The sequence below is a fragment of the Pinus tabuliformis genome, chromosome 7, assembly GCF_031772625.1.
Source record: "Pinus tabuliformis cultivar Carrire ecotype Pingquan chromosome 7, CPIR1, whole genome shotgun sequence".
Taxonomy (NCBI): Eukaryota; Viridiplantae; Streptophyta; class Pinopsida; order Pinales; family Pinaceae; genus Pinus; species Pinus tabuliformis.
Genome location: NC_142293.1, coordinates 1,259,523,394 through 1,259,551,260, shown reverse-complemented (window position 1 = coordinate 1,259,551,260; position 27,867 = coordinate 1,259,523,394).

The following is a 27,867-nucleotide window of genomic DNA, read 5'->3' as shown; positions in this document are numbered from 1 at the left end:
CAATGAAAGGCTAGACAAAATTGAAGAAGATATGAACGACCTCAAAAATATGATTAGCGGACTAACTAGCCAGGTACGGCAAGCACTCGATAAGGAAAAGGAGCCAGCCCTCGAGGAACCGTATAATGGTCATGAACACCATGAGGGTGAGTCTAGCCACTCTCCTCACGTCTGGCACACCCATTCACCACCCAGTCAGCGACCTCCCAAATTGGATATGCAGAAATTTGACGGTTCTCACACGTCCGCATGGCTAGCACAAATGGACCAGTATTTCAAATTGAATCGTCTCATAGATGATTGGACTAAGCTTATGGTGGGGACCACGTACTTGGACAATGAACGATGGCAATGGGCAGAATGGCATCAACGTCACAATGGACCTTTTCAGAGTTGGGCCCAATTTACCAAAGCTCTTCGAGATCGCTATGAACAGGGAGACTCCTTTTTGGGACGTCTCACTAAGCTCCGACAGACGGGTACAGTGGATGAATATATCACCGCTTTTGAAGCCTTAGCCTTCCGCACTCAGAGTCTCTCAGATGAGTTCTACACAGAATGCTTCATCAGTGGTCTTAAAGAAGCCATCAATGCTCAAGTTCTACTCCACCACCCTCCCACGTGGACGGAGGCTTGCCAGGTAGCTCGTAAGGTGGAACGTGCCATATCAGCCCAGTACAGCCGCCCCAATTTCCCCACTAAAGGTCGTCCCCCACAAGCTCACAACACGACTCAGACACTTAAGGTCCAAAAGGTGTCACCTGAGGAAATGGCCGCAAGAAGGAAGCAAGGACTATGTTACTACTGTGATGAAAAATATTCCCCTGGTCATAAATGCAAGGAGCCCAAGTTTTTTCAAATAGATGCCACTGACTACAGCTCAACCGAGGAAGATCCACCACTTGAGGAACCTGAGGCGATAGAAGAAGACAACCAAAAGGAGATGGTATTTGACGAACCAGTTATTTCGCTAAATGCGTTGGCAGGAATTTCTTCACCTCAAACTCTCAAAATCAGGGGTTTTCTTAAACATCGCCCAGTAGTAGTCTTGATTGATAGTGGAAGTACCCATAATTTCATCCATAAAAAAGTCGCCAACGCAGTGCATTGTTTTGTACATGCAGTCTCTAACTTCCAAGTCCAAATTGCGGATGGGGGCACAATGAAATGTGAAGGCCGCTGCAAAAATGTCAAACTTCAAATGGGGGATTATCAGTTGAAAACACACATGTTTGCCATCCACATGGGCGGATGCGACATTGTCCTCAGTGTTGAATGGCTTCGCACTCTTAGGCCAATCACAATGGATTTCCAGGAGTTATATATGAGTTTTAAGCAAAACAACTACACATATACCCTCCGTGGCCTCCAGGCGGGAGCCCCCTCGATCATCAGCTCGCATAGGATGGAAAAATTGTTAAAAAAGGGCAATCATGGCGTGGTAGCTCAATTCAATGCCATCCAGGTCGTTGAAACCCAGTCCCTGCAAATTCATCCTGAGATGCAACAAATTTTAAATAAACATCGACAGGTCTTTGACAAGCCTAAGGAGCTTCCACCATCGCGAGGGGAACATGATCATAGCATCACATTGGTTCCAGGGGCCCAACCCCCAAACGTGCGGCCATACAGATATCCATTCACCCAAAATAATGAAATAGAAAAGATAATCAAGGAACTTTTGGAAGCAGGTGTCATTCGTCCGAGCGTTAGTCCTTATTCATCCCCAGTGGTCATGGTGCTCAAGAAAGACGGAGAGTGGCGGATGTGTCCCGACTTCAGGGCCCTCAATAAGTTGACAGTCAAAGATAAATTTCCCATCCCGGTGGTTGACGATTTGCTGGACGAACTCAATGGGGCTCAATTCTTCACTAAGTTGGATCTTCGCTCAGGCTACCACCAAATTCGCATGAAGGAAGTCGACATTCCCAAGATGGCGTTTCGAACTCATGAAGGCCATTATGAGTTCCTGGTCATGCCATTTGGTCTTTGTAATGCCCCTTCTACTTTTCAGAGCCTTATGAATCACCTTCTTAAACCATATCTCAGGAAATTTGTCATGGTCTTCTTCGATGACATCCTCATCTATAGTGGCACTTGGGCTGCACATCTTCACCATGTAGATCTACTCTTGCAACTGCTCCGCCAACATAAATTATTTGTCAAATTGTCCAAGTGTTCGTTTGGCATGGAAGAAGTTGAGTATTTGGGCCACATTGTGGGGCGGGAAGGTGTCAAGGTGGACCCCAAAAAGATCCAGGCAATGCCAGAATGGCCTCAACCTAAGACCTTGAAGAGCTTGAGAGGATTTTTGGGACTCACCGGCTATTATCGTAAATTTGTCCGCAACTATGGCCGCATAGCGAAGCCCCTCACTCAACTCCTAAAGAAAAATTCCTTCTTCTGGAATGAGGAAGCCCAACAGGCATTTACAGCCCTCAAAAATGCCATGTGTTCTACTCCAGTCTTAGCACTACCTGACTTCAACAAATCTTTTGTCATTGAATGTGATGCTTCAGGGATAGGTATTGGGGCAGTCTTAATACAGGAAGGGTGACCCTTGGCCTTCACAAGCCAACAACTAAGTGGGAAGAATCTGGGCCAATCTACCTATGAAAAAGAAATGATGGCCATCTTACATGCAGTCGACACCTGGCGCCCTTACTTATTGGGGCGACGTTTCCAAATCCGCACAGATCATCACAGTCTTAAATATTTTCTGGAGCAACGCCTATCTTCCCCACAACAAAATAAATGGCTAACTAAAATGTTGGGATACGATTATGAGATCATTTACAAGAAAGGGAAAGGCAATAGGGTAGCAGATGCATTATCTCGCTAATTTGAGGAAGAAAGTACTCTGCTAGCAATTTCCCTCCCCGTTCCAGAATGGATTGAAGAAGCTCGCAGAGAATGGTTTTCACACCCAGGGCTATCCCAACTCATTGCTCAATTGCAGGTCGATCCAAATTCCATCAAGGGCTACTCCTGGCAGGATGATATTCTTTGCTACCGGGATAGAGTAGTAATATCACCAACATCAACCCTAAAAAGTCGCATATTGGCCGAATTGCACTCATCTCCCATTGCAGGACATTCGGGCTTTCAGAAAACTTATGCTCGCACCAGAAGATCATTTTTTTGGACCGGCATGAAAAAGGACATCCTTAATTTTGTCGCAGAATGTGATGTCTGTCAACGCCACAAAGGAGAAACCGTCAACACACCAGGCACATTACAACCATTGCCCATTCCAACATCAATTTGGACGGAGGTTTCCATGGATTTCATTACAGGTCTTCAAAAATCAGGGAACAAGTCAGTCATCATGGTGGTGGTGGACCGCTTGTCAAAGTATGCTCATTTTTGTGCCCTACCCCACCCGTTTACACCAACTTTGGTTGCGCAAACTTTCATGGATCAGATATTCAAACTACATTGCATGCCCACTTCTATTGTGTCTGATCGCGACCCGATATTCACGAGTAATTTTTGGCAAGAACTCTTCAGGATACAGGGCACTCAACTAAAACTCAGCACTTCCTATCATCCGCAAACGGATGGTCAAACCGAAGCCGTCAACAAATGTCTAGAAACCTACCTCAGGTGTTTCACTTCAGAAAAGCAACACCTTTGGGTACAATGGTTACCTCTGGCGGAATGGTGGTATAACACCAACTATCATGCCACTACTAAAATGACTCCTTATGAAGCAGTATATGGTCAACTTCCGCCTTCCCCTATTTCTTATCTCCAGGGATGCTCCAAAGTACAAGCAGTGGATCAACTCCTACAACACCGCGCCACCATGCTCGCCCATCTTAGAGAGAATCTTCATCAAGCTCAGAACCGCATGAAGCAACAGGTCGACCAGCATCGCTCAGAGCGCCAGTTTCAAGAAGGGGACCAAGTCTTTTTGAAGCTGCAACCATATAAGCAAACATCACTCAAAGACAAGGGTTGTCAGAAGTTATCTCCAAAATTCTACGGACCCTACCAAGTACTTCAGCGCATTGGAGAAGTGGCTTACAAGTTGGCCTTGCCACCTACTACAAAAATCCATCCAGTTTTCCATGTATCATGCCTCAAGAAAGTAATTGGGAACAATTGCCGAGTTCAAACAAGTCTACCTGAACTGGACGACGAAGGGTCAATCTGGCTTCAACTTGAACAGGTCCTCGCCACAAGAGACAAGCACCTGCGCGGCCGCATGATTAAGGAAGTCCTCGTCAAATGGAAAGACACCTCTCCGGAAGATGCAACTTGGGAACCAACTACTATTCTTCAGCAGTTTCCGCAGCTCCAGCCTTGAGGACAAGGCTAGTCTTAAGGGGGAGGGCATGTTAGGGTCCCACCCTAACCCCCTTATTTATGTCTTGGGATCACGTCATAGTCAAAGAGTCAATAAAGCCCATATATTTTGTAAGTGGTTAACCCGAAATTAATGACGGGACCACAGTTAGTTGCAAATGGGCCGTAGCCGTAGTATTAGATAGATGGTATTAATAAAACTCACGGTTTTGACCCGTGGTATCGCATGTATGAGTCATATATAAAGGACAGAGACTCCCTGCGAGGAGCATCGTGTCTTATTTTGTAATCGAGCTCTGCTCTATTGGAGGTTGCCCCATCGAAGAGGCATGTGAACATTGCTCTTTGAATAATAAAATCATTGTTATTCTGTGTTCTGGGTATCTTTTCTTCGCATATTCTGTGTTTTGGGTATCTTTTCTGCGCATATTCTGTATCTGGGTATTATTTTTCAGGTTAAGAGCATAACAGAGGAAGATCAATAATAAATAATAAATCAACAAGATATCATAGAATTATGGCACAGATTGTGGAACTCCAATGATTGAGAAAATCTAGGAATGTGTTCTATGCCATTTAATGTAGATTCCTAGTATTGGGGACCAAATCCACTAATAAAGGGATTTTGGTGGGGAAAGCTTCCTCCTTTCATGGGGAATGATTCCTAATCATTTTTTATAAGTACCAAGTTGAATTTTCCTCTAGGGAGATTTTCATTAGTGTTATTGTGGAGAGAGCTTGAATTTTTGCAATTCCAATTTTATTTTCTTGCAAGGATGTAATTTTATTGATGAAAATAATGAAGATTGGTGTCATGTTTAGCTTCTAAATCTTGTTCTCCTCCATAGGTCTCTGAGTTTCCTTGGGCTTGGCCATCCCAGGAGCCTCAGAGCCCTTTTGTATCATTTTCTTTCCTTCTTTTCACTTCTTATTCACATGCATCTCTTGTTTTTATTTATTTCTATTTATGCATTTAGTATTAATGATTTATTGTTGTGGGATTGAGTTAAATGGTTGATGTAAGTTCTTTTGCAGGATCAAAAGCATTATTTCATCCTTGAAAAAGCTTTGGAAGTTCATAGTAATCATTGAGTTGCTTTGATTAGTCTTCTTCTTCCCAAATCTAGATTTTTGGAACTCCTTTGTCGCAAAGAACAATAAATTTCTACTATTTTTTACAGCACGCTAACGAGGTTCAACCGAGTTGGTTCCACTTGCATTAGATCACAAAAACATTCTAGTTCATAAAAAAAATTACGTCGCTGCATTTTCACTTGATTAGGTTAGGCATTTTTTAGATTTACTAGCTCACTAGTTCTCGAATTTCTAGATTTTCGACTAGTAATGTTTTTCTATTTTTTAGCATGGGTTAATAGAGGTCTTTTTGAGTGATTCCACTTGGAATGAGGACCTAAGACATCCTAGTTAATAACAAAATTTTTCCCATCCAATTTGGATTTGATTTGCTTGGTCATTCGATGAATTATAATGTCGTATAGTAAATCTGTAACATCCTATAGTAAATCAGGGGATCCTGTAGGAAATCACTGTAGCATCCTGTAGGAAAGCCTGTTTTGAGCCCAAATTGAGAAAAATCATCATTGAAGCTGGGATTAGGCCTCTACTTGACCTCCATGCCATCAAGACCATTTTAACCCTCTTGCTCCACACTTGTCTCCCCTGCCAAAGATCAAGCAAAGATTAGTATTTGCATTCATAAAGCAAAAAATAAAGAGTTATTTTATATTTACACATGCGCACAACAGTTAGTACTCTTTAGATCAGATTTCATGCTTAGTTAGTTTAAATCAGCACATGTGATAAATAGGGTTAAGCTAGGTTTCTTTTACATTTAGTTCATGATCTTTATGCAATTAGAATAGGTTTATTTCCTTGTATTTTCTTTCTTGCAATAGGTTAAGGTTCCATTTCAATTATTTCATTTTTCTGCAATTAGTTTAGGATTTGACTTCAATACATGCACTCCATTACATCATGACAACAAAGGAATGACACAATGTATGCTGCACATATAGTGTCGATATCTCTTAAGTTTGTATGAGCCCCAGGTTGATAATTAAAGTCGGTAGCCTTGGGAGTTGCAGCATTCTTGCTGCAATATCAAGGCTCATCAAGTCTCTAAGCTAAGAGACAATTTGAAAAAACATGGGGAACCAATCACTGATTCTAAAGTAAGTGTATGTGTTTTAAATTCATTGCCACCAGAATGGAGCAACTTTGCAACAAGTGTCTACTCCAAGAAGGATTCAACTCCCTTTGAAGAGTTGTGAGAACAATGCATACTAGAAGAATAAAGGATCAAGGTCAAATATGACATTGGATCAAATGAACAATATCAAGCATTCTTAGCCTGAGTAAAAAATATGAAGAAAGGGAAGTTTGGCAAGTCCAAGAAGAAATATATGCTCAAGGTACAATGTTTTGGATGCAACGAATTTGGATACTTTAAGAAGAACTTTCCAAATCAACAAAACAAGAAGAGAAAGGATAGAAGTGAAGTTCATATAGTCGAAGAAGTGGGAGAACCTGAGAAGAAGGCAAAGAAGGAATAAGTGAAGGATATTTACTACTAAAAGTGTAACAAGCCCTTGGTTGATTTTTCATGTAAATAAAATAAGACCAAGGTCATGGGACACGTATTCCAAGCTGAATGTTGGGCAAAACACTTTAGTGGGCATCACCTTTGATTAATTAATGGCTATGGAAATTGACAAAGGAAAAGAGATAATAATTGACATTTATTTATGAAAATAAAAGAAAATAGGAGAAAATAAAGGTGAAAAGAAACATATTTGCATGCAAGGAAAATTATATGAAAAATGAAAGAAAATGAAGAAAATAAAGGCATCAATAATAAAAAGGCATCAGAGAATCAATTCACAACTTTTGTCAGTTGAGCTTTTGCTTATTTAGCTTTTGTCAATTTAGTTTTTGGCTCTCTCATTCATTCTCTCGTACTCTTGCACACTTTGGGCATTCTTGGAGCATTCTAACATTCACTTGGTTTGGAGGAAGAAAGTAAAGGAAAGCAAGGGAGTGTAAGGGAACAATTGGAACATCAACTACAATTGGGGTACTTTGCAAGTAAAAGGTTGCATGTGTGATCTCCTTGCTAATTTTTTGATGCATGGTATATGCATGTGGTTCATTAGTTATGTGTTGTCATTGGCATGGGGACTTTCCTAGATTGACAATGGTTTTCGTCTTGCCTTGCCATTTCCTATATAGCCATGGTGTTGTGGGTTTTTTCACTTGTATTTTATGATTGGTGCTCAGGTTTCTGATGACCGTGGGTTGGAAAAAACACTCTGGATGCCTCGAAACAACTTGGGTTGAGTTACTAATTCTTGTAGACATGGGTTGGGACAAACTCTCTAGAGCCCTTGGTGGGTTGAGTTACTAGTTCTTGGAGCCATGGTTGAAACAAACATTTTGGAGCCCCCGAAGGTTGTGGGTTCAGTTACTAGATCCTGGAGCCTTGAATAGCTTGGACAGAAACCAATTTGGTTGATGTTAGTGATTTCTGGTCCAAAGAGGTGGAATCATTGTGGTTAAGTGTTGAGGTGGTTTGGCCTCTAGAAGCCTTGAATGTTTTTGTTTTGGTTTAATCCATGAGACCTCACATTCATGCTTAGAATATGGCGCATGGGTGATTGGTTGAAAGAGAGATTTGGTTCAACCCAATATATAGTTGGATGGTACGTGGAAGTCCCTAACTTGGTTGACATTTTCATATGTTAATAAGAATTATTTTTCTATTGTGATCTATGAGCATTTGCAACGATTATGTTGGTGATATAATGGTTGATTTTCCATGGTTTCTATGTTGGTCATATATTGGTTATATGATGTAATCTATCTATGGCTCTTGACATGTTTTGATAAGTTATGAAAGGTTGATGAATGCATGGGCTAACTAGTTTATTGTAGCTAGCTAGAGAGGGCTTAGACCCTTCTTGGTGATTCTCAGGTGAAGACTATCAGTTCATGATCATATATGCATTCATGACCTATAACTTACATGTTTTCCATATGTTTGAAGAAATGTTTATCATGGATTAGGGATGTTCAAGTCAAGTTCTTCCTTCAAGTTTGAATGTTTGCCATTATTGTCATGTTAATTACGATTCTGGAAAGTTATAGGTAGTTTTGGGCAGTGGTTTGAAGACTAGCCTGAAAAAGTGGCTCAAATATTGGAATCACTAGCATTGAACTAAAGGATTTAGGTCATAATTGCATGGAAGCAGGCTTGTGTGTGCAATTGGGGCCTCATAACCACACTCTTTCCTTGTTATGTGTGTAATTGGGGTGCTAGGTCAGTGAAAAAGGTTCCAACTCAAGGATTGATCACCTAGAGTGGTTTTTCAACTCTTGACTGAACTGTAGACCTTATAGGATGTCAGTAAGTGTTTAGTTTGTAGGCCCCACTTCCTTAACTAAAACTTGGAGCTAAGTTCATCTCATAGTGACACTTGTCTCATGTTTACCCTGACAAGCTTGTGAATTTGGGTAAATGTGGGTGTTAGGTCCTTATAATACTAGTGATTACCCCATTACTATCGTATTTATATCCCTTATTAATATTGTTGTGCCCCTATTGTCCCAATATTGTTATTACTGTGCCCCATAGAATCCCTCTATTGTTATTTTTGTGCCTTTATATTATTATTGTTAGGTCGGTTGGGTTATATTGTGACTCCTTAGACTCCTATATATAGAAAGGAGGTTTTGTCATTTGAATCATTAAAGAATAATTCATTTGTGTAATGTAAAGGAGGTTTCCCCCTCGAAGAGGCTGAACTCTAAGGTGTTGATCTATCTCTTCTATCTTTTTGTAAGCTGGTTTCATAACATTTGGTACCAAAGTTTTGGATTCTAGGGTTTCGTTACTCCAAATAGGTCATCGTGGCATTTTCGCTATAAAAAAATTTCTGCGACGTTTCAGAAGTGAAAAAAAACCCCATTTGAGACGAAATCGCACTAAACCTTGGGTCCGAATTTCAAAGCTTTTTGCACTATATTTGCAGAGATATGATCTGAGGAAGTTGGTCTTTTCGCAGACTCTTGAATTACATTCCAAACAGATGACCTGGGGAAAATCATCATAACTTTCTCTCTGAGCATCGAATTGAAGTCTCGTAAGAAGGTACAAAAATAGGACGGATTGTAGTTTCTTGCATATATTTTTCAAAGCCAAAGGTTGAAACAGGGACACGTGGCATGTCGTACAAGTTCGCTCTACTGAACTAGTCTATAATCAGGTCACTATGGGAGATTTGGCATAACTCTTCTTTGGAGAATCCAATTTGGATTAGACTGGTGGCATTGGAAAGAGGACACAGAGGGCTACTACAAGTCGCAATTTCAAAAGTGGAGGATGTGAAATTACAAAGATACATCAGAGGCAATATTGAGCTCCTACAAAGTGAAAAAAGGTGTGTAGATTCTTTAAATTTTTGCTTAAGCTTGGTTTGAAAAATTATTTTGAAGGAATTCAAAGGGCATAATAGAGCATTATTATCGGTAACTGATGCCCCGAGGAAAGAAAATGTGAACACCTAGTAAGCAACCTAAAAGCTCTAGCATGACTAATGAAGAAGAGGAAGAAATGCTACTTGATATATCAAAATTACAAGACCAAGTGCAACAAATGTCACTCTCACAAAAGCTAACAGAAGCTAAGATAAATGGCGTGGAATCTAAGATAAAGGGCATGGAAGCTAAGATGGATGATTTGAAGATAGATTTGAAGACAGACATGGCAGACTTGAAGACAGATTTGAAGACAAACATGGAAGATTTGAAGACATATTTGACAAATTTTCTACAAGAAATACTTACTAATGGTGAAAGGGTAGTAAAGGAAACTCATGATGCGAACAAAATAAATGTTAATCATGATTTCATAGACTCTAATGTTGGATCGAAGACCCACCACATTCCAAAAATCGATATGAGGAAGTTTGATGGCAAGGATCCCGCAACATGGATATTACAGATGGAGCAATTTTTTGATCTCAATAATGTGAAAAACACACAAAAGGTACGTATTGCAACTTTACATTTGGAACCAAATCAGTTTGTATGGTATCAATGGCTTTGCTCTCGTAAACAAATTATCACTTGGGAAATTTTTACGGAAGAATTGACAACACATTATGATGATACAAAAAGCAACACTTTTTTTAGCCAATCGATAAGTCTCAAACAAAAGGGTTCAATAATGGAGCACATTGAAGAGTTCCAAAAATTGAACATAAGGGTAAAAAATATTCCAGATGAACATAGGATTGATGTGTTCATAGGGACTTTAAAGGATAATATCCAACATGATGTTTGCCTTTGGGAACCTGATTCATTAGAGAAGGCATTCAGGTTAGCAAGAAAAATGGAAAGCAAAATTATGGCAACCAGGAAGCATACCACTCACAACTATAAAGATGGAAGTGGTGTTGCCCCTAGTCTTCAACAACCTATAAGGTTGACACCACAACAATGGAAGAAAAAAGAGCAAAAGGGCTTTGTTACAGTTGTGATAGCAAATACACTAAAAGTCATAAGTGTGCTGAGAAGAAATTATTCTACATAGATTGTGAAGAGGAAGAATAAAAAGAGCAAGAAAGGTCAAAAGAAGAGGATATACTCCAAGAACAAAGCCTAGATAAAGAAGAAATGAATCCGAACATATCTTGTAATGCATTGGTGGGAATTACCACTCCTCAAACCATCAAAATAGAAGGACAAATCAAGAAGAAAAGGGTAATAGTGTTGATTGATTCAGGAAGTACCCACAATTTTATTCATTGTAAGGTAGCAAAAGAATTGAATTGCTTCCTATATCCAGTACCATAGTGTCAAGTGATGGTTGCAAATAGAGGAACAACAAATTTCTCTTGGAAGTGCCATAATATCAAGTTATCCATGGGAGAATATGTATTGACTAGCCCAATGCTTTCCATTCCAATGGGAGGTGCTGATGTTGTACTAGGAGTCCAATGGCTACAATCCTTGGGTACAATAGCTTTTAATTTTCAAGAACTTTTCATGAAATTTTCTGCAAAATGAAAGGAGGTTGAATTAAGGGGTATTGCAGGGAAACCGGGAAAGATAATCAGCTCTAACGGTATGACAAAGCTTCTAAAAAAGGAACAAAGAGGTGTAATTCCACAATTATGTTCGCTAGATGTTTCTACATCGAAATCATCTATTTCTCCAGATCTCCAAAAATTCTTGGACAATCATTCCAAGGTATTTGAGACTCCCAAAGGTCTCCCACCTATTCGTGATCATGATCATGATATTCATCTGATTCCAGGAAGTGTTCCTCCAAACATCAGGCCGTACAGATATCCCTGTGCCCAAAAGAGTGAAATTGAACGTATGGTTGCAGAAATGCTAGAGGCTGGTATAATTCAACCTAGTCAAAGTTTTTTCTATTCTCTAGTAGTATTGGTGCATAAGAAGGATGGATCATGGCGCATGTGTCCGGATTATAGGGAGCTCAACAAGCTCACTATAAGATAAGTTTCCCATTCCTATCATTGATGAATTACTGGATGAATTGCATGGATCAATTTACTTCCCCAAGTTGGATCTTCATTCAGGATATCATCAAATCAGAATTAAGACTAAAGGCATTCCGAAAACAACATTTAGAACTCATGAAGGTCACTATGAATTTTTGGTCATGCCTTTTGGCCTTACCAATGCACCTTCTACATTTCAAGGTTTGATGAATTCCATTTTTCAAACCCTTCCTTAGAAAAATCGTGTTAGTATGTTTTGATGATATACTAATCTACAACAAGTCTTGGAAGGATCATGTTGAACATGTTGACAAGGTGCTACAACTATTGGAGAAGAAACAATTATATGCAAAAAGATCTAAATGTTTCTTTGGAGTACAAGAGGTGGAATATCTGGGTCATATTGTATCTCGGGAAGGAGTTAAGGTAGACCCTAGCAAAATTAAAGCCATTAAGGAATGGGAAATCCCCACATCCATAAAGCATCTACGAGGATTTATCGGGTTGGCAGGGTATTATCGCAAGTTTGTTAAGAATTATGGGAGAATAGCAGCACCTCTAACAACATTATTGAAGAAAGAAGCATTTTCATGGACTCCAGAAGCAAAAAAGGCCTTCAAACATCTTAAAGAGGCAATGTGCCAAGCACCAGTCTTAGCTACACCAGACTTCACAAAAACCTTTATTGTGGAATGTGATGCTTCAGGAAATGGAATTGGTGCTATTTAATGCAAGATGAAAGACCCGTTGCTTTTGAAAGTGTAGAAATTTTGAATAATATGACACTTATTCACAGAGATTATCCTGATTATACACTATTGCGGAATACATGCATAATACATAACCTCCTCTACGTTGATCATCAATTTAGCAGCATCAAAAACAATGAAACATCAATCGCATGCACACATTAACACAGTATGTAACCCGGGGAAAGCTTACAGCTGAAAACCCCACACTATCTGTATATTAATGATTGAGAACATGTAACATTACGTTGTACAATACTCCTCACAAGTATCCAGCACTATCTCCACCTGTTACACACAAAACTAGCTCAGATTTGATCAATCACTGCTCAAATCTCCTCCACTGCTTTGCCTGCCTCCACTGCACAACCCTGCAAGAGAATGAATGAGAATGGCTGATCCAAACACCTATTTACCTTGGCTGATCCAAAATCACGTGAGCACAAGCTATAATTGCTTGGATATTGGCCCACATTGCACAATCCTCATTGGCATAACTCAATCCCTGCATGTGCAAAATCTCATGCACAACTGATAGTCACAACTCACCCTTTCACTTACCTCTAACACCTGTCTCTGTTGAACTGTCCATGCATTGAGTTAACTGATGTATTCTTTAGTTGCTTTATTAGTTAATAATTAGTTCACACAACTCATCACTAGTCTATTTGCTGTTAGACTAAGTACAACTAGTTTAACAAAGTCAAAATGAACACAACTCCATCAACTCCACATCCAACTCCACAGAACTCACATGCATGAGTTCTAACTGATGTCATGCACACAATATCTCAACTGACTCACAAGAAAAGCGTATTTTCTTCTGACAGCTGCATGTGCCACATCTGTAGCTCAAACTGAAGTGCTCCAAGAGGATAAGATAAAGTTTATAGTCCAAATATTATTATGAGACAATAATATTTGACTTTTCTATTTTTGACTGGCAGTCTAAAAATATACTCTGATCACTCCTGCTGTGATCCAAAAATAGAATTCCATCTATTTTTCACAACATGACCAATCATCCATAAACAACATCTTGCAACTCATAGACCATGATCCATATGTCTAAAAATAGACATAGTCTAAAAATAGACTTTGCGCCAAAAATAGCATGTGGGCCCACTTAGTGAAGGCGACTTCTTTTCACTAAGCTCCATCATCTTGTTGCATTTTCAACATTCCCTCTCAACAAGATATGGATTATCTGCAACCCCTATCTTGCAACTCTGGAATGTTCTGCATGCAACACATTTGCCCGGTCCACTTGCTCCAACAACACTTGGAACAAAAACACTCCCAACTGACCACTCTGTTGGGCTAGGAACATACTCTGATGCTAAAGCTCTACCTGCTGCTGACAAGTGCTCCCTCTCTGACATCTGCACTACTGCAACATCTCCATGCATCTCGCACCATTGCACACTTCTTTGTGCCACCTAGCACTGTGCAAAACACTTATGCCTCTCACAAATCTGCAGCCTGCTAGCTATGCGCTGTCCTTGGATTCCCTACACTGTCGCTCTCTCTGCTGCTCCATCCGCATCTGTCTCTACCCAATCAGTCAGTTCCTGCTACTCCACATCGGGGCTCCCGTAGCAAGGTCTCATCCAAGAGGTTAGGTACCTCAAGGATCCTGCTCCTCCTCCTTGGGACAATCAATCCACATCACCCCACCTCCTACCTGGAGGTATGGCTGCATGCGATCCCTCTGCCCACCTGGCTTGAAGTTTCCCCCTACTGGAGGTCTCTACATGAGCAGATGTCTCTACTCGATCTCCTCTCAGCTTCCCTTGTTGTGGCTGCTCCACAACCTCTTGAAGCTGCTGCACCAATCGTGGCTCCTCCACAATCGTTTGAGACTTCTTCTGGCTCTGCATGTTGAGAGGTAATATACGCTCCCTATCAACCACCAAGTCTCCATCAGTTGCCTTGCTGCTCAAGGCTTTGCATGCATCTACATGCAACTGATAGAGGTTCCTCACTCGAACCCCTATCTTCCGAGTTTCTCTAGTTGTCTTACTGCGCAGGAAAGCCTTTCCCTCGCTGAAAACAACATCATATCCCTTGTCTTCTAACACCTCCATAGAGATAAAATTATTCTTCAATCCTGGAACATGCATCACTTCCTTTAATACGAAGGGTTTACCAGACTCCCTCTCAAAGGAAATGGTATCGATACCGGCCGCACTGTATCTACCATCATCGCCCATCTCGATGTGCACTCCAAGATCTTTCTCCTCCAGATCAGAAAACAAATCTCGATCTCTTGTCATGTGAAAAGATGCACCACTGTCCAAGAACCACATCGATCCCATCACACTTGAAACCAAGCATGCGATCAATGAAAAATCAAGCTCAAACTGCGAGGCTAGAGCCTCTCCTGCTGCAGATCCAACAACTTGCTTGTTCTTCTTCTTCTGCGGACAATCTGTGGCATCTCCATTCTCAACTTTGATGTTTATGAGTTTATCCTTGAGCGCCATTCCACCAACTCAAAACTCAACCGCTTTTGATCTAAAATTCGTGAGAACAAAGTATTTCTTGTACAGAGATCGACTCTATGGGCATTCACTGGATATCTCACCTTCCAAAAGAAGGATGAATCCAAAAGCTACCTGGCCCAATTACAAACTCTACCTAAAGAAATAGAATGTAAACACTTCCTGAATAGTAGATCTGATGATCAACAGCTCTTTGATATCTTGTAGAACTTTTTCTACAAATCAACCAGCTCCGATACCATGTAGAAATTTTGAATAATATGACACTTATTCACAGATATTATCCCGACTATACACTATTACAGAATACATGCATAATATATAACCTCCTCTACGTTGATCATCAATATAGCAGCATCAAAAACAATGAAACATCAATCGCATGCACACATTAACACAGTATGTAACCCGGGAAAAGATTACAGCTGAAAACCCCACACTATTTGTATATTAATGATTGAGAACATGTAACATTACATTGTAAAATACTCCTCACAAGTATCCAGCACTATCTCCACCTGTTACACACAAAACTAGCTCGGATCTGATCAATCACTGCTCAAATCTCCTCCACCGCTTTGCCTGCCTCCACTGCACAACCCTGCAAGAGAATGAATGAGAATGGCTGATCCAAACTCCTATTTACCTTGGCTGATCCAAAATCACATGAGCACAAGCTATAATTGCTTGGATATTGGCCCACATTGCACAGTCCTCATTGGCATAACTCAATCCCTGCATGTGCAAAATCTCATGCACAACTGATAGTCACAACTCACCCTTTCACTTACCTCTAACACCTGTCTCTGTTGAACTGTCCATGCACTGAGTTAACTGATGTATTCTTTAGTTGCTTTATTAGTTAATAATTAGTTCACACAACTCATCACTAGTCTATTTGCAGTTAGACTAAGTACAACTAGTTTAACAAAGTCAAACTGAACACAACTCCATCAACTCCACATCCAACTCCACAGAACTCACATGCATGAGTTCTAACTGATGTCATGCATGCAATAACTCAACTAACTCACAAGAAAAGCGTATTCCTTCTGACAGCTGCATGTGCCACATCTGTAGCTCAAACTAAAGTGCTCCAAGAGGATAAGATAAAGTTTATAGTCCAAATATTATTATGAGACAATAATATTTGACTTTTCTATTTTTGACTAGCAGTCTAAAAATAGACTCTGATCACTCCTCCTGTGATCCAAAAATAGAAGTACATCTATTTTTACCAACATGACCAATCATCCATAAACAACATCCTGCAACTCATAGACCATGATCCATATGTCTAAAAATAGACATAGTCTAAAAATAGACTTTGCGCCAAAAATAGCCTGCGGGCCCACTTAGTGAAGGCGACTTCTTTTCACTAAGCTCCATCATCTTGTTGCATTTTCAACAGAAAGTCATCCAATCAAGGGAAAGTTTTTACACAAAGCTATTTATGAGAAGGAAATGTTGGCAATACTACATGCACTTAAGAAATGACGACCCTACCTAATGGGAAGACACTTCAAGGTAAAAACGAATCATGATAGCCTTAAATACTTTTTAGAACAAGGATTATCCTCTGAAGAGCAAAAAAAGTGGGTCACAAAGATGTTGGGTTATGACTTTGAAATCATCTACAAAAAAGGAATGCAAAATGTGGTGGCAGATGCATTCTCAAGAAAGGATGAGGATGTGGAAGCATTATTATGCGCCATTTCTATTATCCAACCAGATTGGATAAACGAAGCAAGGGAGGAATGGAAGAATGATGAAGAAGTGTGGGAACTTATTCAAAAGTTACAACAAGATTCCAGTACATCTGATACATTTAACTGGCAAAATGATTCGTTATGGTACAAAGATCGCTTATACCTCTGTAAGAATTCCCACTCAAACAAAAGATTCTTATGAAATTGCACACTTCTCCCTTAGGAGGGCACTCAGGATTTTTAAAAACTTACCACTTGGTTAAGAGGGAATTTTTTTGGGATGGCCTTAAATGGGATATTCAAAAGTTTGTGGCAGAATGTTTGGTTTGCTAACAAAATAAAGTTAAAACAATTAAGACCCTGGGTCTATTACAAATTTTATCCATTCCAAGACAACGTTGGGAGGAGGTTTCAATGGATTTTATCACAGGTTTACCCAAGTTTGAGGGAAAGAGTGTCATCATGGTGGTAGTTGACAGACTTACCAAGTATGCACACTTTTGTGCATTATCACATCCATTTAAAGCCACTACAGTTTCTACTGCATTTATGGAAACAATTCAAAAGCTACATGGAAACCCAAAGATTATTATAAGTGACGGAGATCCCATTTTCACTGGAAATTTTTGGATAGAATTATTTTCTTGTCTCGGTTCTCAGTTAGCTAATAGCTCATCTTATCATCCTCAATTTGATGGGCAAACTGAGATAGTAAACAAATGTTTGGAAGGATATCTTCATTGCTTTGCATCTGATAAACAGACATAATGGGTCAAATGGTTGCATTTGGCTGAATGGTGGTATAACACTTCCTTCCATATAGCAACAAAAATGACCCCATTTATGGCACTTTATGGATATCAGCCACCATCCATCACATCATATTTAAGAGAAAATTCTAAGGTTCAAGCAGTGGAACATCACATCGAGCATCAACAACAAGTCCTCCAACTCTTAAAGGATAACCTCGTGTTGGCGCAAAATCGAATGAAACAACAGGCAAATCAACATCCTAGTGAAAGAAGTTTTGATGTAGGTGATTGGGTATTCCTACGGCTACAACCATATAAACAAATGTCCCTCAATCAAGCTAAGAAGGATAATAAATTATCATCAAAGTATTATGGTTCGTACAAGGTGTTGCAAAAGATTGGTATTATGGAATACAAATTAGAGCTTCTTGCAGCTTCTTGAGTGCACCCAATTTTCCATGTTTCATGTTTAAAGAAGGTTATAGGCGACAAGCTCCCAGTTCAAACAATATTGCCAGAACTTGACGAGGAAGGAAAAATTATATTGGAACCGGAAGCAGTCACAGAAACAAGAACTCGATAGCTACGCAATCGATCAATTTCAGAGCATCTCATCAAGTGGGAGAACTTATCCGCTGAAGAGTCCACATGGGAGGATGAGAATTTTATACAGAAGCATCGAGAACTACTCAAGCGTTGAGGACAACACTTTTTTGAAGCAGAGGGGCATGTTAGGTCCCCATAATACTAGTGATTACCCCATTACTATTGTATTTATATCCCTTATTAATATTGTTATGCCCCTATTGTCCCCATATTATTATTACTGTGCCCCTATTGTCCCCATATTGATATTACTGTGCCCCATAGAATCCCTCTATTGTTATTTTTGTGCCTTTATATTCTTATTGTTAGGTCGGCTGTGTTATATTGTGACTCCTTAGACTCCTATATATAGAAAGGAGGTTTTGTCATTTGAATCATCAAAGAATCATTCATTTGTGTAATGTAAAGGAGGTTGCCCCCTCGAAGAGGCTGAATTCTAAGACATTGATCTATCTTTTCTATCTTTTTGTAAGCTGGTTTCATAACAGTGGGAGGAGGTGGTTACAAGGTGGTATCAGGGCTTCTAGGTTCAAACACCTAGACTGGATGTGCTATATGTGATTGTCATGCATGAACGTTATTTGTCAATATGTTATTTATGCATGCATCGTGATGGTCATTGTTGTAGCCTTGTGTCATCATGATGATGTTGAGATGTTGATATGTTGATGTCATTATGTGTACATTTATATAGTGTTAATTTGGATTGATTTGTGCAAATGAGATAGCCTCCCCTAAACTAAACTGAGGCGTATGTCTATATTTGGTTTATCTAACATGACATGTTTGCAAGAGAAAGATCAGAGATAACGAGCAAAACGGTGGATTATAGTTCACGTAACTCTCCTTATATATCAGTTGAGCAGCAAGGAGATTATTACTCTCCTTAAATATCAGATACATTAAGAAGTATGAAGGTAGAGATCAGAAGTTGCAAGGAAGATAATGACAAGATAGTTGAGTCATAGGAAAGACTTGTTAGAGCTCAAGAAAAACAAGTCAAGATTAATGCAGTGATCCTTCAGAGCTTATCAGATTTGCAGAGATAGGGATAGTTAAGAATCAGTTTTGGATAGGAAGAAAGGACCAATGGGACATATAGAAGCAGGTCTCAATCGGGATATAGGCTGGATAGGGATGACACAGTCAGAGGTGGGAGGTGGTTGGATACACCTGACAAGAGAACTAGTGCTTATGGGTTTTATTATAGTTCTGGTTCAGAGAGGCATCATTTTCATCACCGCCATCATCCTTATAGGAGGAGTGAGAAGTATTACTTGCTAGATGAGTTCAAAAAAGCTGAGCCTCCTACATTTGATGGTGAAATGAAAAGACTAGAAGATGCAAAAGCATGGCTGCTTGGGATGAAGAAGTTCTTCAAATTGCATGATTATACAGAGAATATGGAAGTTGGGATAACTATTTTCAGTCTCAAGGGAAAAGCGAATATCTGGTGGGAGGATGTGAAGTGTGTCAGAGGCATTAAGATAAAGGAGTTGAGTTGGCATGAATTTAAAAGACTCTTAAGAAAGAAGTACTTGTCAGAAAGATACTATGATGGAGGGCTAAGAAGTTATATGAGTTGAATATGGGTTCTATGAAAAATGAAGAGTATACAACTAAGTTTATGGAGTTGTTGAGGTGTATGTCATATCTTAAGGATGATAAGACAAAGGTCCAAAGGCTCATCAATGGATTGTCATTAGCATTCAAGTATTATATTGAGTATGATGAGCCTCAGTCGTTGGAGGAAGTCATTGGGAAGTTGAAGCATTGCTATGAACAGTCTAAGCATAAGTTTGAGCGTAAGTGGGATTGGAAAGGTAATGATAAGACTAAAGGAAAGTGGGTTAAGAAGTGAGGAAGACCTCGGGATGTAGGTGATAAGGAGAATTTAGCACCTTATAAGAAGTTCAATGTAGTTAACAGAGGACACGGATCTCAACTTGAGTATGTATGTATGCATTTTCTTTTCTAAGTAATATATCCAAAGGAAAATTACATGAACACTTTCCCCATTGCAATGATAGTACCTAAGGTAAACCCACTAGATTATTTAGGGCACAAAGGCTAGGTAACAACTCATGAATAAATCATATATCTCATCAAAAATTGGCTCACTAAGAGCAAACACGCCACGAAGTGGGATTTGAACCTAAGTGGGGAGAGTAACAGCTTTGCCTTAGAAGCACTCGAAGTACACATAATTGGCATATCTATGTAGGTATGTATACATATGTATGCAAACCCACACACACACACACATATACATATATGTCAATTGGTGTCGCTTAAAAGGTTGCGAGGAAAAGTATCAGATACACAAGGGTGCACACACACACACACATGTCAATTGGGTGTAGTTGAATGTTTGCGAGAAAAAATTGTTACCCTCGCCACTTGGGTTCAATCCTACTTTTTAACATGTTTTATCTTACTGTGTTGATTGTCGATGAACTATATATGATCTATTCATGAGTTGTTGACATAGCCTTGTGTTGCACATAATGTTTTCATTGATATCAAGTTAGGGGGATACTAATATGGAAATTGGGCCTAGTCAAGGGAGACTAGATTTTTATGTTGATCCGATTTTTTTCTACCCAACCAGGATTTACAAGTCAACCCATCCAAGAACGGAAAATACTTATAAATAAACGAATGCATTTACATGAGATTAGTTGCAGAAAGTGGGGAACAAGTGCAAAGGCAAGATCTGAGGCATGCAAGTGAGAAAAGAGGAGATCCAGGGAGTAAAAATGTGAACATGATGGTTTCCCTTATTTATTCAAGAAATTCAATTGAGGATATTTTAGGCCATAATAAAGGGAATTAGTTTAAAACAAAAAATATTTGAGCCTTTATTGTTTCAGTGAATTAATGAAAATAAATAAAATAAATAAATAAAAATAAAAATTAATTGAATTTTGTCTACAAGGAGAAGACCATACAAAGGTTCTTATAAAATAGATTCATGCAATTTTTTCGATCCTTGAGTGCTCAATCTATCATCTAAGAAGAAAACATGATAGAATGAAGTTTGTAAAAAGTTGTTTGTCACACTGGGACTTCGCCATAGTGGGAATTTTGGAAATTATTTTTCATCAAATTCTCTAGTGCTTTGGTAGTCGATGTCTTTAACTAACGAGAAGTCCTAATAGAAAATTTGCACTAATTGATAGTTTATCACGCCACAACCATATCAATATTTTATTGTATGCATAAAATTAATTTTTTGGTATTCTTGTGCTTCAGTGCCATTAGTTAAAGTGCCTGAGTAACATAATCTTTGGCACCAACTAATAGTTTGTTTATTGAGATAGACCATATTATGAATATTATAAAATACATTCATTTAAATCCTCCAATACCCCAATGCCCAGGCTGTCATGTGACAAACAAATTGTTAGTAACTGACAAATACTTTTCCTATCACTGAAACTTGAATTTTTTTTGTTTTGTGAAGATTTTTAGTGTTAGTTGATTTCCAATGTTTTCCTGATATGTTGTGTAAGGCTGAAATCCAAATTTTTGAACACCATGCACCTAGCTGACATTAACTACCAAGAAGGTTGTATTTAAGTATTGTTTGTTACACCAAGACAAATCAATAGTGTAACATATCCCATTCTTTTCTATTCTAGTCTCTGGTGTTGTCAACTGATAGCAAATTTCTCGAAATACGATGAAAAGGTTTCTTGTCTCAAGGACCGAAAAAAGGTTGGTTTTGCGACCAATTTGTGTTAGTAATTTTCTAGATTTCTCTAGTTTGCCAATATATTGCCTAATTTTGGAGTTTTGACTCCTCAGCACTTGGTAGCATCAAATAACATGAAGATTGTTGTGAATTGTTGACAGTCAAATTAGTTCGAAGGTGAAAGGGCCATTTATCAAGAGTTTTGTGTTTTGAGGTCTTGGAAAGCACTAAGACATACAACCTGAACATATGGTAATGGCGCTTGGTGGCTGGTGGTTTGAATTATTAGCAAAATTGTATGGGTGCTATTTATAGCATTTGATATTGCAAGAATGGTGCTAAGATATTAATCAATGCCATAATAGAGAGGATGATGTAACAACCCTGGTGAAAATTCCATGTAATAAATGTTAAAAACAATAATCACAAATTACTGGGACATTTATTCCAAGTTGAATGTTGGAAAAAACATCCTAGGGGGGTGTTCATTTGGTTGTTTATGGTTAAGGAAATTGGCAAAGGCAATGGCTAAGGCATTTTGGAACATGTATTTATGAAAATAATGAAAATTAGGAGAAAAAGGAGGCGAAAGGCCACATGTTGCATGTGAGGAGGAAAATGAAGGAAAATAGAGGCCTCATTCATAAAAAGGCTTCTGAGGATTAGGTGGCAGCCTTTTGTCAGTTTAGTGTTGGAGCTCTCTCTCATTATTCTCTCTCTCATAATCTTGGATACTTAGAGTTTTCTTGGAGCACTCTGGGAGCGTGTGGCATACTTGGATTCTTGGAGCAAGAAGGCAAAGGAAGTGCAGGAAAGCATAAGAAGGCATTGACATCAACAACTACATAAAATTTGCTTGCAGATACCAAGTTGCATGTATGATTTCTTCACTAGTTTTGGTATTCATGGCACATGCATGTGGTTTCTTGGTTGTGATTTGTCATTGACATGGAGGATTGCCTAGATCGAAAGTGGATTGCATAGCCTTGCCATTTCGTGGATAACCATAGTGATTGTGGGTTTACTTTCATTGTTTTTTTTTTGTTGGTTCTCATATTTCCTTAGCTTGGGTTGAGTTATTAGTCCTAAAAGCCCTGGTTGAACAAACGCTCTAGAAGCCCTGTAACAGCTTGGGTTGAGTTACTAGTCTTGGAAGCCTTGGTTGGACAAATGCTCTAGAAGCCCTAGTGGGTTGAGTTACTAGTCCTGGAAGCCTTGGTTGGGAAAATGCTATGGAAGCCCTATATAAGCTGTGGGTTGAGTTTCAAGTTTTGGAAGCCTTGGTTGGACAAACGCTCTGGAAGGCTTGGATGGAGATCAATTTGATGATGGTTTTGATGATGTTCGACTGTGAGGTGGAATCACTGTTTGATGGGTTGAGGTGGATGGCCCCTGGAAGCCTTGGATTAGTTTTGATTGATGTGTTTTATGAGATCCCACATTCATGCTTGGAATATGGCATGGGGGTGAATGGCTGAAAAGAGATTTGGCTCAACCATTCTACGGTTGGGTGGAACGTGGTAGTCCCATCTCTGGTTGGTTCATTGCATTCATTAATGAGAAATCCCTTCCTTGATTTCCATGTGAAAAGGTACTGCTATATTTATGGATTTGATGGTTGTCATGTTTATTGTATTTTTGTTCCTATTATGTTGGTTATATGCACATTTTATGACAACAGTTATGTATGGCTCTCAACATGTTTTTACTTGTATGTGAATGGATAATGTGTCTATGACCTAATAGATTACAATGCAACAAATGGCATGAGGAAATAATGATTCATAACGATTCTCAGATAAGTATGAGATTGCTACGCTTAACTCTATTATTTACACCTACAGATTACATGTCGACGATATGTTTGACGAAATGCCTGTCATGGCTAGTAGGGATCCAATCAGGGTCTTAAACAAGTATTTGCTTTAGTACTTTCATTTCCCTGTTACTTTACTGATTTGAAGAGATGGATCAGTTATAGGTAGTGACCTAGGCTTTGGGCCTAAAAAAGTTTCTCAAATCCTGGAGTCGTTGGCACAACACTGACAATTCTGGTCCACAGTCGCTGGTAGGCAAGTCTGTGAGAGCGACTTTAGGTTGTTGGTCACTCCCTTTCCCATAGCATGAGAGTGACTATGCCCAAGAGACCTAAAACAACAGTGGGACCTAGGGACAGGCTGTCTGAGTGGCTGACTTGTCCTTTGAGGGTTTTGTTGATGATGTTGGATGTTTGTATGGTGTGTTTCTGTCGGTTCGACTTCCTTAAGGTGACTTACGAGGTCGAATCATATCATAGTGGTCTCTCATCGCATGTTTACCCCGGCTGGCCAATTGCTTGGGTAGATGTGGGAGGAGGGTGTTACAGATGATATTGATCAATAAATGTCACATGTATGACCAATAGGGCGGGGATCAATATCTATAATAGGTTGGTACCTCAAATATTTGCAACAATTAGGATTAGTGTCTCTAGTAGGCTGGTGCCTACAAAGAACTAATATAAAATGAAGTTTTAAGGTTTTCTCCCAAAAGGGTTTCCACTTATATTGTGTGTTTCATGTGTTTGCATATGAGATTTTTTTTCTTATGGTTCATGAACGTTTAAATAAGTAGAAATTTACTTATATTGATTAAAAACCCCCCTTCTCAGTGTAAGTGTGTGCTAAAAAATCGGCATCAGATTGGGTTCCTACAGAAGTAGTCTAACCACAGGAAGGAAGATCTTAGAGGCACACATAACTAGTCAAGAAGCCTCTTTCACAAACAAATCCCCATTATTTAATGGAAGAAATTGTACCTTCTAGAAGATAAGGATGCATACTTATCTAATGTCTATTGGCTTTGATATTGAGCAATCTATTATGGATGGTTATAATTCTCCATCGACTCCTCCATTTGATCAAGATTGTAAGAAGGCATGTGTAAATAATACAAAAGCCATGAATGCCATCTTGTGTGGTCAACTAGAATCAAAGTTTGTTAAGGTAATGCGTTGTTAGTTTCCAAATACATTTGGGACAAACTTAAAAACAACTAAGAAGAAGATAACAAGGTGAAGAAGGCAAAACTTAAAACTCATAGAAGATAGCTTGAGAGTTTGAAGATGAAAGATGATGATGCAACCTATTTCCTTTGTGTGGATCAAATTGTCAACACTATTAGAGGACTTGGTGAGGAGGTTAACGAATCAATGATTTTACAGAAGGTAGAAAGACCGATTCTGATCCAGGTGGATGTTGGTGGCCACCCACCTATCCCATTTGGACCCCCACAACTGTCTCTTTCAGTCTTTTCAGTTTCCTAAATTGTAGCACAGTTTACTATTTTTAGCAATTTTTCGGGTCCTGAACTTCCGGAGCCGTTTTGAGGCCCTAAACGACGTTTTTTGGGAATCTGGGGCAACATGAGTCCACGGATGGATGTTGCCTCCCAAAGTGGTAGTACTCGGATAGATCTTTCTAACGAGTTATCGTACGCGTCAAACGGAGATCGTATGCCAAAGTTACGACCCCGGGAAATTGCTGTACCAATTTACCCAAACGAGGCCCACAATTTGGCGTTTCATCTTCTAGGGTTAGGTTTCAGGATGTGAAGGGTTTTCCATTGTTTCTCAGCAATAAATAGGCCTTCAAGCCTCATTGTAACTTAGTTCGGAACAGTTCAGAGGCATGTAGCCACCACATCTCTTCTCAGAGATAAGCTACCATCGCCCTAGCTGATTTATTTCTATTTCTGTTTGTAAGCACATTTCAGTATTTTACAGTAATGAAATGAAGTATTATTTCCGCTACATCTCAGTATTTATGGTTATCTCATCTTTGTATTTATGGTTATCTCTGTAATTTGTTGCGTTCCTGTTTAAATCCGGATCAGTGGTATCAGAGCAGTCTGCTTTTTCTCCATTTTTCTTTGCATGTCCCCAACGAGGTCGAGATATAAGGAGTTAGGGTTTGAACTGGTCGAACCTTTGCAAGGCCAGCCTCGCAAATCCCGACGGCCTCCCATGGCGGATGAGAAGAAAGACGAGGGGGCAGGAGATCCTATCAAAATCTTGCTCGAAGAAGCGCTCGAGCGGCAAAGGAACGCGATGATGGATAGCTTTGCGCAGATCCTTCAGCGACTACCCAGAAGCAACGCATCGGCTTCCAGCAGCTACTCTGGAAACGCCACACCCTTTAAGGTACAAGTTAATTTTGAAATCCCCATATTCGAGGGTCAAATAGACGCAAATGCCGTAGATAAATGGTTAAATCTGCTAGATGGGTATTTTTCTGTTCATGAATTTTCGAGTCGGGAAAAGATTGTTTTCGCTCTTCTCAAAGCAGCCCCCCATGTCAAGGACTGGTGGGAAACCTACTGCGAGCAGAAGGATGAAAGTACAGGCTCACTATTTTCAGCCGCACCCACTTGGAATGACTTTCGGGATGCCATCAAGGAGCAGTACTACCCTGTCGGAAGCTATGAGGACAAATACATCAAATGGACCACACTGCGGCAGGGACGAGACCAAGATGTGCCGGAGTTCACAAACATTTTTCATACCCTTCGCACACAGTTGGGTATCAAAGATTCTGAGCTGCATCTGGTACTCAAATACCGCGGTTGCCTGCACCAATACATCCAAGAAGAGATGGTGTTCTTGAACATCTCCTCACTCGGCGCAGCATACCGATATGCTGTCAAAATCGAGCAAAAGTTCAAATAGAAGAAGCGAGACTTTGGATCTGCAAATCCGAAGCCCAAAGGACAAAGCCAAGGCGGGGTGACCCAAGACAACCCGTCGAAGCCGCAAGAAAAGAACAACACCATGAAGCCGAAGAAGGACACAGGGAAGTGGTGTGAGTTCCACAAGAGTCCCACTCATAACCCAAGGAGTGTCGGACCAAGCAGTCGCTGGTGGCCGAGTTGAAGGCTTCCGAATCAGATGCATGTTCTAACCCTGAGCCAGAACCCGACAAGGGGAATGGCAAAGGGAAGCAGATCATTGATGCGGATCCCAGCGCCACTGTTGCCACTGCCAAGATCCAGAAAGATGAGCCCGAAAATCCAGAGGACGGGGAGCGTCTTTTCCACTCACAGATGTGGGTGAAGGGTTCGTCGCTACAATTCATTGTCGACAGTGGCAGCCAAAAGAACCTCGTTTCAGCAGAGGTCGTGAAGCGGTTGGGCCTACCGACTACACCGCATCCGCAACCGTACAGTATCGAGTGGCTTCACGAAGGACGAGATCTGAAAGTTCGCCAGCAGTGCCGCCTTCCCTACAGCATCAAACCCTTCACAGATGAGGTATTGTGTGATGTTACACCTCTGGATGTTTGTGATGTACTATTAGGCCAGCCATACTTGTGGAGGCGACATGCTGTGTATGAGTCAAGGCCTCGTGCTATCATTATCTCTTTGAATAATACATTATACAGGATACCAGAGGTAGCCCCACCTACTACCACATCCTTGATCACTACTAAGAAAGGCAGCAAGCTCATATCACAGACTAGGAAATTCATCTGTCTGGTTCACTCCCAAAGTAAGGGGAAGATCGTTGCTGCATCCATGACCCCTCCAAAGGGTTCCTCCACGCAGCAGCAGCAACAAAGGGATATGGTCATGACAGAACACAAAAACAACTTCTCCTCACCCACAGGGGTACCACATAAGTTTCAGGTGGGCAACAAAGTTTGGTTACATCTGCAGAAAGAATGCCTTACAAGAGCCCATCAGAAGCTCCGACCTCTCCAACATGGTCCTTACACCAGTACCAAGCCTATGGGAAACAATGCTTTGAAGCACAACATTCCTCCATTCCTTCGCTTGCACCGAGTGTTCAATGTGGACCATCGCCGACCATGCTTCCCACCATTTCTGGTCACAGTAGAGATTGCAGAACAGCTCACCAGAGACCCAGCTCAGCAGAAGCTTCCTCATCTCAGGGAGGAACTCAACGCAATGGGGACCATTGCTTCCTAAGGGGGGAGGAATGATCCAGGTGGATGTT